Source organism: Drosophila arizonae, chromosome X (genome assembly GCF_054131065.1).
Source record: "Drosophila arizonae isolate 15081-1271.41 chromosome X, UAZ_ARI_1.0, whole genome shotgun sequence".
Lineage (NCBI taxonomy): Eukaryota > Metazoa > Arthropoda > Insecta > Diptera > Drosophilidae > Drosophila > Drosophila arizonae.
In genome coordinates this window covers 33,703,677-33,719,249 of record NC_142927.1, presented here as the reverse complement: position 1 = coordinate 33,719,249, position 15,573 = coordinate 33,703,677, and the positions used below count along the sequence as shown (strand labels likewise).

Here is a 15,573-nt window from a genome sequence, read left to right as displayed (position 1 = left end):
CGGCAGAATGGAAGTATATAGCATGCCGTATGTGTGTGTATATATGTTTGTATGTACATGCAGAAGGCATATACATTTATTGTTTAAGCTGCTTACGCTGCAAATCCCACGCTGCAGGCCGGCTTATACATAAGTGACCGATCATATTACGGCACTTATGTATAGCTGTTATAATATAAATGAAGCAACAAAGTGTTATGTTGTGAGCATGATACTCTTACTTATATTGGGCATATGTCTACTTCATATATTGTATACACTACAATAATGTGAGCATATGCTTATACGACATACAACATACTACACTGTTACCCATCCTTCTGTTCACAATCCCATTTTACCTTAATATCCTAGTTTCATGGTATTTAAACCACTGCACTATGGGCGATTTCCCGTGATAGGTAGCATTAAATCTAAAAATTTATGGTGAAATATTAAGAAAATTTTGCAATTCCTTAACACTCCAACACATAGACTAGACATGTAGTACAAACTTTTTCAACACCGAAAAAATGCGCTGAAGAGACCGGACAACTTCGTATTTGGTCGGCTCGGTCTTCTGAGGCTCAAGCAGTGAAAATAAGGCAAGACAAAAATCAGTGTGCTGCGACTGCTGCCACGAAATGCACGCATTACCAAATGAAGCACGGCTATGCGCTCTTTTTCCCTTACTCACTCTCTCCCTCTCTTTATGCTCTCTCTCTCTATGGTCTTTCGAATAGCAGCAGCGCACAAAAATTGAAAACTGTTCGCGACGATCTCAGCTCGTTCCTTATGAGTGAAGGGTATACCGAAATTTGTAAAGCGTTCGCCACGTTCATACAAAATGTTAGCGTTTTCATAATTATTTCTAAGAAGGGTATGAAATCGTTGGTGCTCATAAAAATATGATTTTGCGACGGGCATGCACCCACACACTCCCTTGCTACATGTACTATGAGCATTTGTATGCCTGTGTGCGAAGCTCTGGCCACCTGTAGCAATTTTACAGTTCAGCATTTGCATTTGGTCGATCTTGTGAAGTGCTCACATACATATGTATGTATGTATGTATATACATTTGATTGTGTCTACGCATGGGATGTGCTGCTCACAATTATGGGATATCACTTGTAGAAGCATTTGTATGCCTATGTGGCTTTACATGTGCGTGTATGTATGTGCTTGTATGTATGCATGGGAGATGAACATTGGCGTGTGCCTCCCTCAACTTAGAATGGTGTGAACGATTTTGGGTTTTAATTGAAGAGGCGCTTTTATTTAAATACAATTTGCTCAGGCAGCAAGAGTTACGCACACAGGCCACAAATGCTAACACATGTTTCCAGAGACTGCAAGTGTGTGTGTTCTTGCCCGTCGCGAAATCATATTCTTTATGCGTATCAACGTTTTCATACCCTTCCCACGAATAACCATCGAAACGCTTACATTTTCATTGCATGAGCGTGACAAAATCTTTTATGATTTCAGTATACCCTTCACTCAAAAGGAAAGAGCTGGGATCGTCGCGAACAATTTTCAATTTCTGTGCGCTGCTGCTATTTGAGAGACCATAGAGATAGAGTGAGAGAGAGTGAGAGAGAGAGAGTAGGACAAATAGCGCATAGTCGTGATTCATATAAGAATAGCACCATTTCGTTTGAGCGCTTGCAGCACACCGATTTTGTCGTGCAATATTTTTACTGCTTGAGCCTGAAGAGACTGAGCCGAGCAAATACGAAGTTGTGTAGTCTCCTCAGCGCATTTTTTCGGTGTTGAAAAAGGTTGTTCTACATGTCTAGTCTATGTGATCTCTGGTTAGTGGTTGCAGCGACTAATATATGTAAATGTAACGTAAGCCTGGGCCCAGCGATCTAAAAAAGGGACACTTGAACAAACATCTGTGCATTTGTTGTCCAGTGACTGGAAGTAGTTTTAAGAGTCTCTGTTAGGTATGTAAGAGCTAGGATTTTAAGCAATAAAGAGTTCAGTTTCAATCTTGAATTCGGCAAATGTGGAGTTGTTTTTACTTAACGCTCTAACATTTTGGTCCTTCGGCGTTCTCTGTGTTTTCCCCCACCCGTGGTAAGAGACACAGAGAAAGGAACCAGCGTCTTCATGCTGAGAGCTTATAGAAACCTCAGCATGTGACAAAATATAATATATATTACTCTGTTCTCAGAGGTAAGAGACAGAGTATATATAAAGTGGTGCTCAAATTATTCCCAAAATGTGGATCAGACGAAAAAAGAAACCCGAAGTGTTTCTGTTTTCTCTCTCAAGGTGCGGAGGAACGAAAAAAAATTCCGAAGTGGTTTTGCTCTCCCGCGCAAAAGAAGCGGAGATACAGAGTGAAAAAAAGAGAAGAATCCAAAGGGTTTCAGTTCTCTCGCGCAAAAGAAGCGGAGAGACAGAGTAAAACATAAAAGAGAATCTGAAGAGATTCTGTTCTCTCGCGCGAAGTGCGGAGAGACGAGAAAAAAAAGCAACAATAACAAGTAAGAAAATGCCCATTTCGTATAGCTAAAATTTCAATTTCGATGTATTTCAAAATATAAATAAAATAGAAAACTCACTTAATAAAATATAAAAATATTTTGAATCAATTAAAAAAATTAACTTAAGTTGCACCGCTCGGGATTCGAACCCGCGATTCCTCGATCGAGCGTCATGCCGCTATCACACTACGCCACCTCACTTCTGAAAGAAACGCTGGTAAAACTCAAATAGATTCACTGCTGCAGCGCCATCTACCAAAACTAAACCAAACTAACAGCTGATGTGATTCAAAGAATGTTCTAGAATAAGTTTTAATGTATGTGTGCACACGTATACGATGCTGTTGTAGCTGCTGCACGTGCGTTTGTTAATTGGCCAAATATTTGAACGGAATTTAATGAAACTTACAGCATATGATCAACATATTATATTGAATATTTGAGAAATTTAAAAAAATGAAAAATCATTCACAATTAGCTATAGTGGCATCTGACTTGAATGTTTTTATTCGATAGAAACATAACGGGATGATTTATCGAATTTTAAAAGCAAACTCGACGTCCGCGCTGTATATGTCATTTAAAAAAAATATTCAAGTCTCTAGCTCTTATATCTTCGGTAATCGACGCGTTCAAACATACGGACTGACGGACAGACAGTCCGTCTGTCTGTCCGTCTGTCCGTCTGTCCGTATGTATGAACGCGTCGATTTCAGAAGATATAAGAGCTAGAGACTTCAATTTTTTTTTAATGTCCGTAATTACAGCGCGCATATCAAGTTTATCATTAAAAATCGATAACTCATCCCAATCTTTTTTATCGATAAAAAACCTTTAGTTATAAAAAACCTCCAGTTATAAAATTATATCTTCTACACCTCTATTGCTAGAGTCTCCAAATTTTCAATGTATGGTTATATGCAATTTATACAATTTTGGTTTTTGTTAAAATTTACCCCCACCCTTAAATTCACTTGTGCTTTGGCAATTACATGCATATCCATGTTATAATCATAATCTGAAAGTTTCATGAAGATCGTACGTCCACAAAAAAAGTTATTAAGCAATTAAGTTCTCATAGTAAGCGCTCACTGCCGCCCATGCATGTTTATGCTTGTGTGTGTCTATGTATGTAAATGTTTGTGTATGTGTGTTTGTGTATGTGTGTGTATGTATTTGTGTGTATGTATGCCTGTGTGTGCGTGCGTGCGTGCGTGTGTGTGTGTGTGTGTGTGCGTGTTTCTTGTGTAAGCTGAAAGACGCGAAAAATTGATGAAATAGCTATTACTCCAAGGGTTCAGGGGATCTCGTAGCCGAGTAGTCTCGACTAGAGCTTTCTTACTTTTTTTAGTTCTGTTATTATTCTATAGATTTCGGTGGGAGTTGAGTGTAAACGTTCTACAGGGGAGTTGCTGAATGATTGTTGAAAGGAAGTTGTATGACATTGGATTTCGTATTGTTTACAGAAGTCTTTAAATATCTTGCCCGAGAATTCTGCTCCTTGGTCGTAAATGAATTTTTTAGGTAAGCCGAAGAGGTTTATAAAATGTTTTATGGAATTCAGAACGTTTATGCAATTTCTGTTGGGTATGGGGTACGCACATGCAAATTTGGAAAATTAATCAATCAATGTAAGATTGTAATTATTATTAATTGTATAAATGTCCATATGGATTATGTCCATTGGTTTACAAGGGGTTTGGAAGATTATTTCTTTTTTGATTGTTATTAGTATACTGGGTTTTTGAGGGGTTGTTGTAATTCTGGTTGTTATTGTTAAAATTATTACGTTAAAAGCTGTTGTTGGTCGGGTTTTTTGTAGTTTGTGGACGTGAATATGGTGTAACTTGTTTATAATTATTATTTATCGGTTTTTGTGAATACAAATTTTTTTCCCCACGGCAGTATTCATATTCCTCTATGTTTTTTGGATTTTTTGATTTTATTAAAGCTGTTGAGCTATCGAGATTTTTCGAATAGCTTTAAATTATTAAACGATTGAATTTACTTAATGATTAGTTTATTAGCGATTATTAGAGTTTACAGAGTTTATGTGATAGACGCGAGCAAGCGACTAGGCTGTCGTGCTGTCCGCTACTATGTTTGTAATAGTCAATCTAACACTGCATCTGCTCTAAACAAGAGTTAATTGCATACTAACTACAATGTACGCGAGCCGGCGGATTAAGCTGAGCCGGTGCGTGGGTGAAAAGACAACGCAAAAGGGAGAGCGTGATCTCCGTTATAAATTCTCTTAAATGATAACATATTTTATGAACTGCCGCTCTTAATTACAATGAAGCGATGATTGCTGAGCCCAACATCCTCCCCCCGTTGAAGACTTAGTCTTCAACAGAATCCTTAAGGGGCAGCAAGCACAGCTTATTTGTAGCTCTTCTAATCTCGCCAGCTTCAGTTTTTAGTAGGGCTACCCGTGCAACGCCATCACTTCCAGGGATAAGTTCGATTATTCTGGCTAGTGGCCACTTAAGTGAAGGTAGATTCTCATCCTTCACAAGAACTATGTTGCCAACAGCCAAGCCAGGTTTGGAGGTTCTCCATTTCGCTCGCTGTTGTAACAAGTTGAGATATTCGTCCCGCCAACGAGTCCAGAACACCTGCTGGAGATAGCTTACGCGCTGCCAAGCATCCAAACGATTAAAATTGAGCCCTGTCAGGTTTGGCTCACTGAAGGACGAAGGAGGGCCACCGTTGAGGAAATGCGCAGGAGTCAACACGTCTATGTCTGATAGGTGCTCTGAAATCGAAACTAAAGGGCGTGAATTAACGACAGCAGCGATGTTGCAAACCAGTGTGCGAAGCTCATCGTAAGTTAGGACGGAGGACCCAACACATCGGTAAAAATGATGCTTCGCTGTCTTCACTGCAGCCTCCCACAAGCCACCAAAGTGAGGCGATCGTGGAGGGATGAAATGCCATTCGATTGAGTCTGCCAAACAGAAATCCTTCACAGCCTTCTGGTGGGTGTCTGACAGAAATAGACGCTTCAACTCCTGAAGCTGATTGCGGGCACCAAGAAAGTTTGTGGCGTTATCCGACCAGATTTGACTTGGCTTTCCTCTGGTGCATATGAAACGTTGAAGTGCATGCAAAAATGCCGCGGTAGTTAAATCCTTGACTAACTCCAACCAAATAGCCTTCGTAGCAAAACAAATAAACACACAAACGTAGCATTTCACAGGCGCCTTGTTTCGTGACTCAGGCTTGTAAAAGAAGGGTCCGCAAAAGTCGACTCCAGTCACTCCAAAGACCCGATAGCCGTCGACTCGATCCTTGGGTAGATCTGCCATTATGTGTTCAACGAGTCGAGGCCTTGCACGAAAGCAAATTACGCATCTCTGAATTACACTGGCTACAGTTTTTCTACCACCAATTTGCCAGTATTGGGAACGAACCAACGCTAGCACTGCTCGGGGACCAGCGTGCAAGTTTCGCTGATGGAAATGCATTATGATGGCTCTAGTTACTGGATGAACCTTGGGCAAAATAATTGGATGGCGACTATCAAAATTTAAAGTTGAGTTTTTGAGACGGCCATCGACACGTAGCAGCCCAATTTCATCAAGGAACGGTGACAGCGAGGCTAGACTGCTGGATGACGGAATCATTCCTTTATTTCGAAGAGCATTTATGTCGTCTGAGAGATGTGTTCGTTGAATCATTCTTAACAGTATATGAGTGCCGTACCGGATGTCTGCTAGGGTTATTCCTGGACCATGACTTTTTTTAATAAACTTTGATACGTATGCAAACGTACGCTGCAAGCGGCCGAAAGAATTCACAAACTTGCAGTCCATAGAGACATCATGGACTGCGTCCTTTACAAGAAGCACAGTTCTTCGACGCTCAATTGAAGTTCTTTCTGGAAGTGCTGAGACTGGCCACTGAGATCTGGGCTTGCAGAGGAAACCTGGACCGTTGAACCAATGTAATGATGCATTTAAATCCGAGGGCAATGCACTCCGAGATAATATATCCGCGGGATTCAGTGTTGTAGGTATATAGTGCCATTCCATTGCTGATGTGAGATCTTGTATCGTGGCGATGCGATTTAAAACAAAAACGTTAAATCGTCCGGGCTCGTCATTGATCCAAGAAAGCGCAACAGTAGAGTCAGACCAACAATGAAACTCGCCTGCGAAAATGCCTAAGCGAGCCACTTCATTCATTAGACGCGCAAGCAACTCTGCCCCGCATAGTTCCAGCTTGGGAACCGTGAGCGTTTCTAGAGGCGCAACTCGAGACTTAGAGCAAAGCAACCTGCTGATGGTATGCTGACCTCTGGATACAATATAAATGCAAGCTCCGTATGCCTCGATGCTGGCATCGCAGAATCCATGGACCTCAACCTTCGAAATGTCTAGCCATGCAGTGTGACATGCAGACGGGAGACTCTCATCCCAATCAAGTTTATGCCTCCAGAGTTGTTGCAAGAAGATTTTAGCTTTCGTTATTACTGGGCCGACCAGGCCGAGGGGATCATAAAACCTAGCAATAGACGAGAGAACAGAGCGCCTGGAGGGCTTAGAGGCTGAATTCAGGGCTAGATATGAGAAAAGAAGTTGATCAGATGCCAGATCCCATGCAAGGCCAAGTGTCTTTGTAATGTCGCTGCCATCATTGAACCTAATGAGCGATTCCTTGTCGCAGTCTGTTACGCCGTCCAGTACCATGGGATGGCTTGAACACCACTTCCTCAATTTAAACTTCCCACATGCCAAGGTTCCAGCTGTCTCTTGCATAACAAGTCTTGCTTCTTCGACTGAATTTCCTCCACTAATCAAATCATCAACATAGAAATTGCGAAGCAGTACGTCGGACCCGACTGGGAATGCGTTCCTTTCATCTACGGCAAGCTGATGCATGGCGCGCACAGACAAAAATGACGCTGGTTTTGTTCCATATGTTACCGTATCAAGCCTGAAAACTTCCAACTCATCATCTGGCGAATTCCTCCATAAAATGCATTGTAGATAGCTGTCCGGCTCAGGTACTTTCACGCAACGATACATTTTGCAAATATCGCCGGTGAGTGCAACTGGATAAGATCGGAAGCGCAATAATATGTCGACTAATTTTGGCTGAATTACGGGACCTGACATTAGAATGTCATTCAACGAATGCCCAGTTGTTGTAGATGCAGATCCATCAAAGACGACGCGAAGCTTGGTAGTTGTGCTATCATCCTTCAAAACGCAGTGATGAGGAAGAAAATATCTGCATAGATGCAATGAATCTAGAGGAACGAGTGACATATGACCAAGTTCAAGATACTCTTTCAGAAATGCTGAGTATTGAGACTTTATATGCGGCAAACGACTCAATTTCTTCTCCAAATTGAGAAACCGATGTCGCGCTTGCTCATAAGAATCTCCAAGAAGCTCGCAACTAAGCTTAACAGGCAGGCGTACTGTATATTGGCCACTAGCCAATCGATTGTAATACCTCGCAAAATGCGCTTCGCAATCTGAGTCTTCCTTGCTGAACTTTACAATGGAATCGCTGCAGCGCTCAACTTCCCAAAAGCGACGAACTAGAGTGTCCAACTTGATATCAGCACAGGAGTCTGTAATCGGATCCAAAGGCGTCTTTGAAGCTATTAGCACGGAGTTGTGGTTGCGAGCCTCGCCACCTGATACAACCCAACCAAGACGAGTCTTCTGTAACAATGGAAGTCCAGGCATCAACTTGATTTGTCCCACACAGAGCAAATCATAAAACAGGCTAGCTCCGATAAGCAGATCTACTCGTTGCGGCCTATGGAAAGCTGGATCTGCCAGCACTATATTTTGCGGTATGCTCCAATTGCTCGTATTCACATTAGAACTGGGCTGCCTGCCAGTTATATTTGTAGCTACCATAGCCGTTATGCTAGTTGTATATTCAGATGCATGAGCTTGAAGAGTGAGGCAAATGCTGCTGCCATCCATGGCAACATTGGAGTCGCCTACGCCGCATACATATGCAACAGATTTTGTTCTCTTAAGTTGCAGGAGATTCGCAAATCTGGCTGTAATGAGATGTAGTTGAGAGCCTGAATCTAAAAGTGCACGACAAGGAACAAGCTCGCCAAACCGATTCCTTGCCAGAACCACTGCGGTAGCCAGGAGCACAACATCGCTGTGCCGATTCTTGGATAAGAGAGTAGTGGCTGGTGCTGAGGGCTGAGGGATGGTCTGTACTCTTGATGTTGAAGATTGTTGATGGGGCGGAATTGCTGCCTGCGATGTGCTGGAGTGGCCGAGATGAAGAAGCGTATGATGCTTGACTCCACAGACCCGACAACTGCGCGAGCCACATTGTCGCGACTGATGACCTCCCTTGAGACAATTCAAACATAAGCCAGCCTTTCGGACCTCATTCAGGCGAAGACTAGGAGACAAGTTTGCGAATCTTGGGCATTTGTAGATTGTGTGCTCAAGATCATTACAAAAATTGCAACTGTGCGTACTGTGGCCGGTTACGAGAAATGCTGATCTACTGGTAGCAACCTTACTGCAAGAATTCATCGGCTTACTTGACGAATAGTTTGTAAGAGCAAATTTCATCGATTCCAAAGTACGGCAACGAAGCTCAAGAAATGAGGAGACTTCTTCATATCTGGGTATCTGAAGAGCCGTCTCTGAGTTGTCCAATTTCTCTTCCCATTTAGCTTGTGAGGCCTCATCAAGCTTCTGTAGCAGTATCTGAGCAATCATGGCACTGGCTATCTGCTCTGTTGTGCCCAGACTACTGAGCGCACGCATATGGACATTGAAGCTGTCAGATAGCTCACGCAGCTTGGTTATGCATCCATTTTCTACATTTTTGAGACCTAAGATCTTTACGATGTGGGCCTGGAAGATTAAACGTCGATTATCATATCTCTGCTTTAATAAATTTATGGCAATTGTATAATTATCATTAGAAATTTCCAAAGAGCGAACCGTATCCAACGCTGCGCCATCGAGGCAGGACCGGAGGTGCTGAAGTCTTTCCATATTGCTGATTTCTGGCCGACTTTCAATGATTGTAGAAAACATTGAGTAGAAATCAGCCCAATTAGCATATCCACCGCTGAACGTAGGTATCTTTAATGGCGGCAACGCAGGTGCAGTCTGCAATCTGGGAGCGGATGCGCGAGGAGGGTCACTTGGACGACTAAACGTGGAACTGTGATGCACTTGAGCAGTACGACTTTGCACTTCGGACATTATTGTTGACTGCATGACCATTATTAAATCATCAAAGTCAGTGCGCAAATTGCTGGACATCTCAGTAAAGTCGAGCTCCTCTAGACTTTCATGGGCCTTGCTAAAAGAGTGGCTTAGCTTGTCGATATGCTCCAGTAGAACATTTAGAGTGCTGTCACTGTGATCGGCAAGAGCATCTGAATCGACCTTGGATTGTAGCTTTTTTACGCGTTCAAACACCGACTGTACCTTGAGCTTATAAAACCGCACGCGATCTTCGGGAGCAACTGCACTAGCATCTAAATTCGCCATGACGAGTACAGCAAGAGTAACACGATAGAGTTCAAAGTCGTTGGTGCGAGCGCGATTGCAAGAGTAAAGTAAATGTATATATGCTATAGCGCAGACACAAACTTGGAATAAGTCGTATTTGTCGAGCAGAGTACTTGCAACTTTAATAAACTGGCAAAGAATTATATTATGATACTCAAATAATATACACGTATGAATTGTTGCACACCGGTACGATTATTATGGACGCGCTCGTATCGCAGCCGTGGCGAAAGAGTGCAATGTCAACGAAGAATAACGGCAAGCATGTAATTACACTGTGCTTATGCAAACTTAATCACTTATAGATTGAAGCTATAGAACACGCAGTCACTAACCATAGACATAGTTCAGAAATTAGCAGATTCTTTATTAGATTGTCATTTGCAGAAGTTTTCGCATGTGTACTACTTTTACGGGCGCCAGTGTATTGCAGACCGAACGAAAGAGTGTCTGGCGAATTGGCAAAGTAACGGCACGCAACTAATCGCTATATACACTGCTTATGTTCACGGGTGTATGTATGTATGTGATGCTGTCAATATATATATATGCAAATATGTAGAAAGAAACGAAAAGAGATCACGTCGGGGTCACCAAATGTTGAGCTATCGAGATTTTTCGAATAGCTTTAAATTATTAAACGATTGAATTTACTTAATGATTAGTTTATTAGCGATTATTAGAGTTTACAGAGTTTATGTGATAGACGCGAGCAAGCGACTAGGCTGTCGTGCTGTCCGCTACTATGTTTGTAATAGTCAATCTAACACTGCATCTGCTCTAAACAAGAGTTAATTGCATACTAACTACAATGTACGCGAGCCGGCGGATTAAGCTGAGCCGGTGCGTGGGTGAAAAGACAACGCAAAAGGGAGAGCGTGATCTCCGTTATAAATTCTCTTAAATGATAACATATTTTATGAACTGCCGCTCTTAATTACAATGAAGCGATGATTGCTGAGCCCAACAAAAGCTTTAAATGGTTCTCTGAGGTTCATTAAAAATGTGTTTAGACATATATCGTCATAAAGTCTGTTTCTGCTGTCAGAGTTCTGGTTGTCGTTTTTTACTATAGCTATGAATTGGGCTTTGACTCTTAGTATATTGTAAAAAAGTTGTCCGAGAGACAAGTTTTCTGGAATTGTTTGTAGTTCTCGAATTAGTATGGCTTCGCTCTTGTTGTAACCGTAATGTTGAATTAAAGTCAATTGTCAATTGTCAAGTTGTCAATTGTGCTTGGGAGTGATTCGGAAATGTTGCCTGAGTCCATAAGTATATTAGTAGTATTAGCTGTGTGGATATTTCTATTGTTATTGTTTCTTGTTGAACTTCTTGTTAAAATCGTTTGAGAATTTTGTGACTGTTTCGACATATGTTGTAAATATGGGTAGATACAAATGTCTTGTTTATTAATTAAAAATGTGTTTTTTTTTTTTTTTACATAAGTATTTATTTTCTTTTCTGTGTTGTTATAATTTTTTGTGTCTGTTTCTGTAATGTTTATTTTAAATGTGATAGTTCAGTCATATATGTAATTATCAGTGTTTGATTTCACATGCTTTTCTACTCACATTGCTTGTTGTTGTTGTGTCAAAATTTTATATTTCTGGTGGTTCTGTTTTTGTATTCTGTTATGTATGTTTCTGTAATATGTTTATTTTAAATGTTATAGTTAAGTCGTATAATTATCAATATTTGATTTTATAGACTTTTCTACTTACATTGTTTGTTGTTGCTGAGTCAAAATTTTATACTAGAAAGTTTTGTAAACTGTATATGTATGTAGATCTCTTCACTTTTATACTTTTGGTTTATTTACGTGTTCACATAAGTTACATATGTATGTATGTACGTCTTTTTAGTTCGAGCTCTGTGTCGCAATTGATTTCGCAGTCGCAACTGATCTTGCAGTCGCAACTAATCTTGATGTCTTTGACTACAAGCTACATATTTTGTAGCTTTGTCGTATGAATTGGTGGCGCCAGGCATTTTTGTGTTTCGAGGAAATGAAGGACAGTGACAGTGCCAATAGGCAGATTAGTAGCGTATGTTATATACATATGTATTTTGTCGGTGGCAACCGAAATCAAATTCCGCTAGGTCAGTTTTGGGTATTAGGTTTGTGCTGAAGAACAGTATAGTGGCGCGAGACATAGTAGGCTCTATAGTGTCGTTAGTAGAGGTGGGCACGGGTCGACTTTTTTGCACCCGGCCCGATCTGCCCACGGTCAAAAGTTCAAGATTTTATCCGTACCCGAAAGCAAAAAAAAATTTCATAACCACACCCAACCCAACCGCCCGAAACACTTACAAAAAATTTAATTCTCAGAAATTACAACAAATTTTTTGTTCTCAAACATAACAACAATTTAATTCTTAAAATTACAATATTATTTACAGAAATATTACATGTTTTTATTTTAAAAATAAGGAGCATATCAATATTTGCGCTTAATAGCCTTGTTCGCCTTTCATTTAAAATTTTTCCAGAAGAGGAGAATACTCGCTCGCTTGTTGCACAGCTTACCGGAATACATAAAATATTTTTTGCCAAAATTTAAGGTCCGTTGCCTCCTGCCAAAAATCTAAGATTGACAAGTTTGAATTATAGCGTGTGGCATAATATTTATCAATTTCTAAGTCAATTGCATTTTTGCCAGGTTCGTCAAGTTTTCTTTTTTTTTTGTTGATTTTTGTCTAAAAACTCTAGAAATTCAAGATTCAAATTTGTCAATTCTCGCGTCCTCAATTGAATCATTTTGCATATCATTAATTTCAACCATCATGCTTTTGACCGTCTCCAAAATATGACTTTTTTCGGGTAAAACAGGTGTAGCGGCGTAACCCGCGCCCAACACGAAACTTGGTTTTTCAGCCCATACCCATGGGTAACCGCGGGTGCCCACGGGTATCCGATGAAAACCCGGCCCGTGCCCACCTCTAGTCGTTAGTGGCGACCAAAATGCGCATAGCTTTAGGTCAGCGACGAAAGTCGAAAATTCTGATTTGAGAATAGCGGCGCCAGACAAATTTTCGTTAGTGTCGTCAGCGACAGAAAGCTACAAAATGCAGAATTGTGGCACTGTTATTGTGAAATTAATGCTGAAATTCTAGTTATGTATGTATGTACATATGTGAGTACATATACATACATATAAGTACATACATATATATGCACATTAAATATTCTGTTTAATAATGTTGCGATAGAAGCAATTGTTGCGACAAAATGCAGAATTATGGCACTGCTATTGTAAAATTAATGATGAAATTGTAGTTATTTATGTACACGCATACACACATATGTATGTGTGTGTGTTTTTTTATTTTTTTTTTTTATTTTTTATTTATTTTTTTTTATCTTGTAAATTCATATCCTACCGGCTGCGCCAATTACCAGTATACTCTATTTTAGTTATTATTAGGTAATAATACGTAAACGTATGTATATGTATGTGTTAGTGTGGTTTAAAAAAAGAACATCTGGTTAGTTTGAATGTTGAGTTCTCACTGAATGTGTGCTTTTTATTTTATTAGTCCCTGTTGTAGTTGTACATATTCTTTATGCTGCTGCCGCTGCTGCTACCGTTATTGTTGTCGCCACTGTTGTCGCTGCTGCTACTGTTGTTGTTGTTTCTTCTTCTGAGGGCGTCAAGAGGAAGAGTAAGATGATATATTGGTAACTCGTGCGTATCTCTGTGTGTGTGTGTGTGTGTGTATGTGTGTGTGTGTGTATGATGTGTGTTTCTTTTTTTTTTTTTTTTTTTTTATATTCATTTATTGACAAAATTATATAACAAATTACAAGTTGCGTGGTGGCTAGGATAGCGCGCGGTGCTTGCGGGACGGCCGTAAAGCATTGCTTCGCAAGCACTATGCGCTACCTTAGCCTGGGACAGCTCGTCTTTTCGATCGCTCGACTCTGCGGAGCTCCATCATCACCGTGGCCGCGAAGGTGCTTGTTAGTTCCCAAGCTTCCTCCGATTCCAGCATGGCGTTGACTAAGTTGTCCGCTCTGATGGAGCGGCCCACTGCCTCTTCCAGACGACGCCTCTCCTCCAGGAACCGTCCACATTCGAAAAGAATGTGGTTGGCGTCTTCCACATGCCCTCGCTCGCACCAGGGGCACTCGTCAGATTCCTCGTGGCCAAAGCGCTTCACATAGCTCCGAAAGCATCCATGACCCGAGAGGATCTGCGTAAGGTAGAAGCTAACCTCGCCATGTTTGCGGTTAACCCATGGTTCAAGCTCCGGGATGAGCTTGTGCGTCCACCGCCCTTTAGCTGAGCTATTCCACCTTCTTTGCCATCGTGCGATGCTGTTCGCCCGGACAGCGTTGAGTCGCGTAGGCCCGTGCGAATTCCGCTCCACGGCCTCGGCGACCAAATACTCCAGTGGCACCATACCGGCTATGACGAGCGCCGCGTCATCGGAGATAGTCCTGAAAGCGCAGCTGACTCTGATTGCGCTCAGCCTGTAGATCGCGCAAATGCCTCGGCTGTAGCTCGGCGTTGCCATCGCTCTTGCCCATATTGGCGCAGCATAGAGGATGACAGACCTAATGACGCTCATTAGGAGGTGACGTCGTTGCTGTTTAGGTCCCCGCGTGTTAAGCATGATTCTCGAGAGAGCTCTACAAGAATCAGCTGCCTTTTTATGCACATATTCTAAGTGCTCGCGGAATGTGTGTGTGTGTGTGTGTGTGTGTGTGCGTGTGTGTCTTGTGTAAGCAGAAAGACACGAAAAATGATTGAAACAGCTATTGCTCGAAGGGGTCAGGGGATCTCGTAGTCGGGCAGTCTCGACTACAACTTTCTTACTTGTTATACCCTGAACCTATTTTCAATGCGAAATCAGGGTATAATGGTTTTGTTGAAATGTATGTAACAGGGAGAAGGAGGCGTGGTAGACCCTACAAATTATATATATTCTTGATCAGGGCGACGAGCTGAGCTGATTTGGCCCTGTCCGTCTGTCCGTCTGTCTGTCTGTCCGTCTGTCCGTCCGGTAATGGTTTTGTTGAAATGTATGTAACAGGGAGAAGGAGGCGTGGCAGACCCCACAAAGTATATATATTCTTGATCAGAGCGACGAGCTGAGCTGATTTGGCCCTGTCCGTCTGTCCGCATGTATGAACACGTCGATCTCAGAAGATAAAAGGGCTAGCGACTTGAAATTTTTTCCTAGGTTCGTGTATATCACGCGCATATTGACCTTTTTTTTTTAATATCGACAACTACTCCCGATATTTTATTATCGATTAAAAACCTCATCGAAAGTTAGTTAGTTTAATTACAGTCGAATTCATTTATAGTGACACTCAAGGACCGTCGATTTTACGTCGCTATACCCGGAGGACGCTTTAACCAAAAAAAAGTTTGTTTTTTTTATTACGGCTGCCATTTTCGTAATAACTTTTACTATAAAACAATTAAAATTTTTGATCAAAACAACCATTTTTTATAAGCTTAGTTTAGAATCATTTTTGTCTCTCTCCCTCTCTATGTCTTGACAGCATTTGTGGCGTTGCTATGCACACAAGCAAGGGTACTGATCACTGATCAATACAT

The 15,573-nt window shown here is 41.3% G+C and overlaps 1 protein-coding gene across 11 annotated transcripts in view; it reads left to right on the top strand.

Annotated features, from left to right (window-relative positions):
• The window catches only part of LOC108617795 (regulator of G protein signaling 7), a 150,585-nt gene that overhangs the window by 31,774 nt on the left and 103,238 nt on the right, over window positions 1-15,573 (top strand). The window lies entirely within an intron of this gene.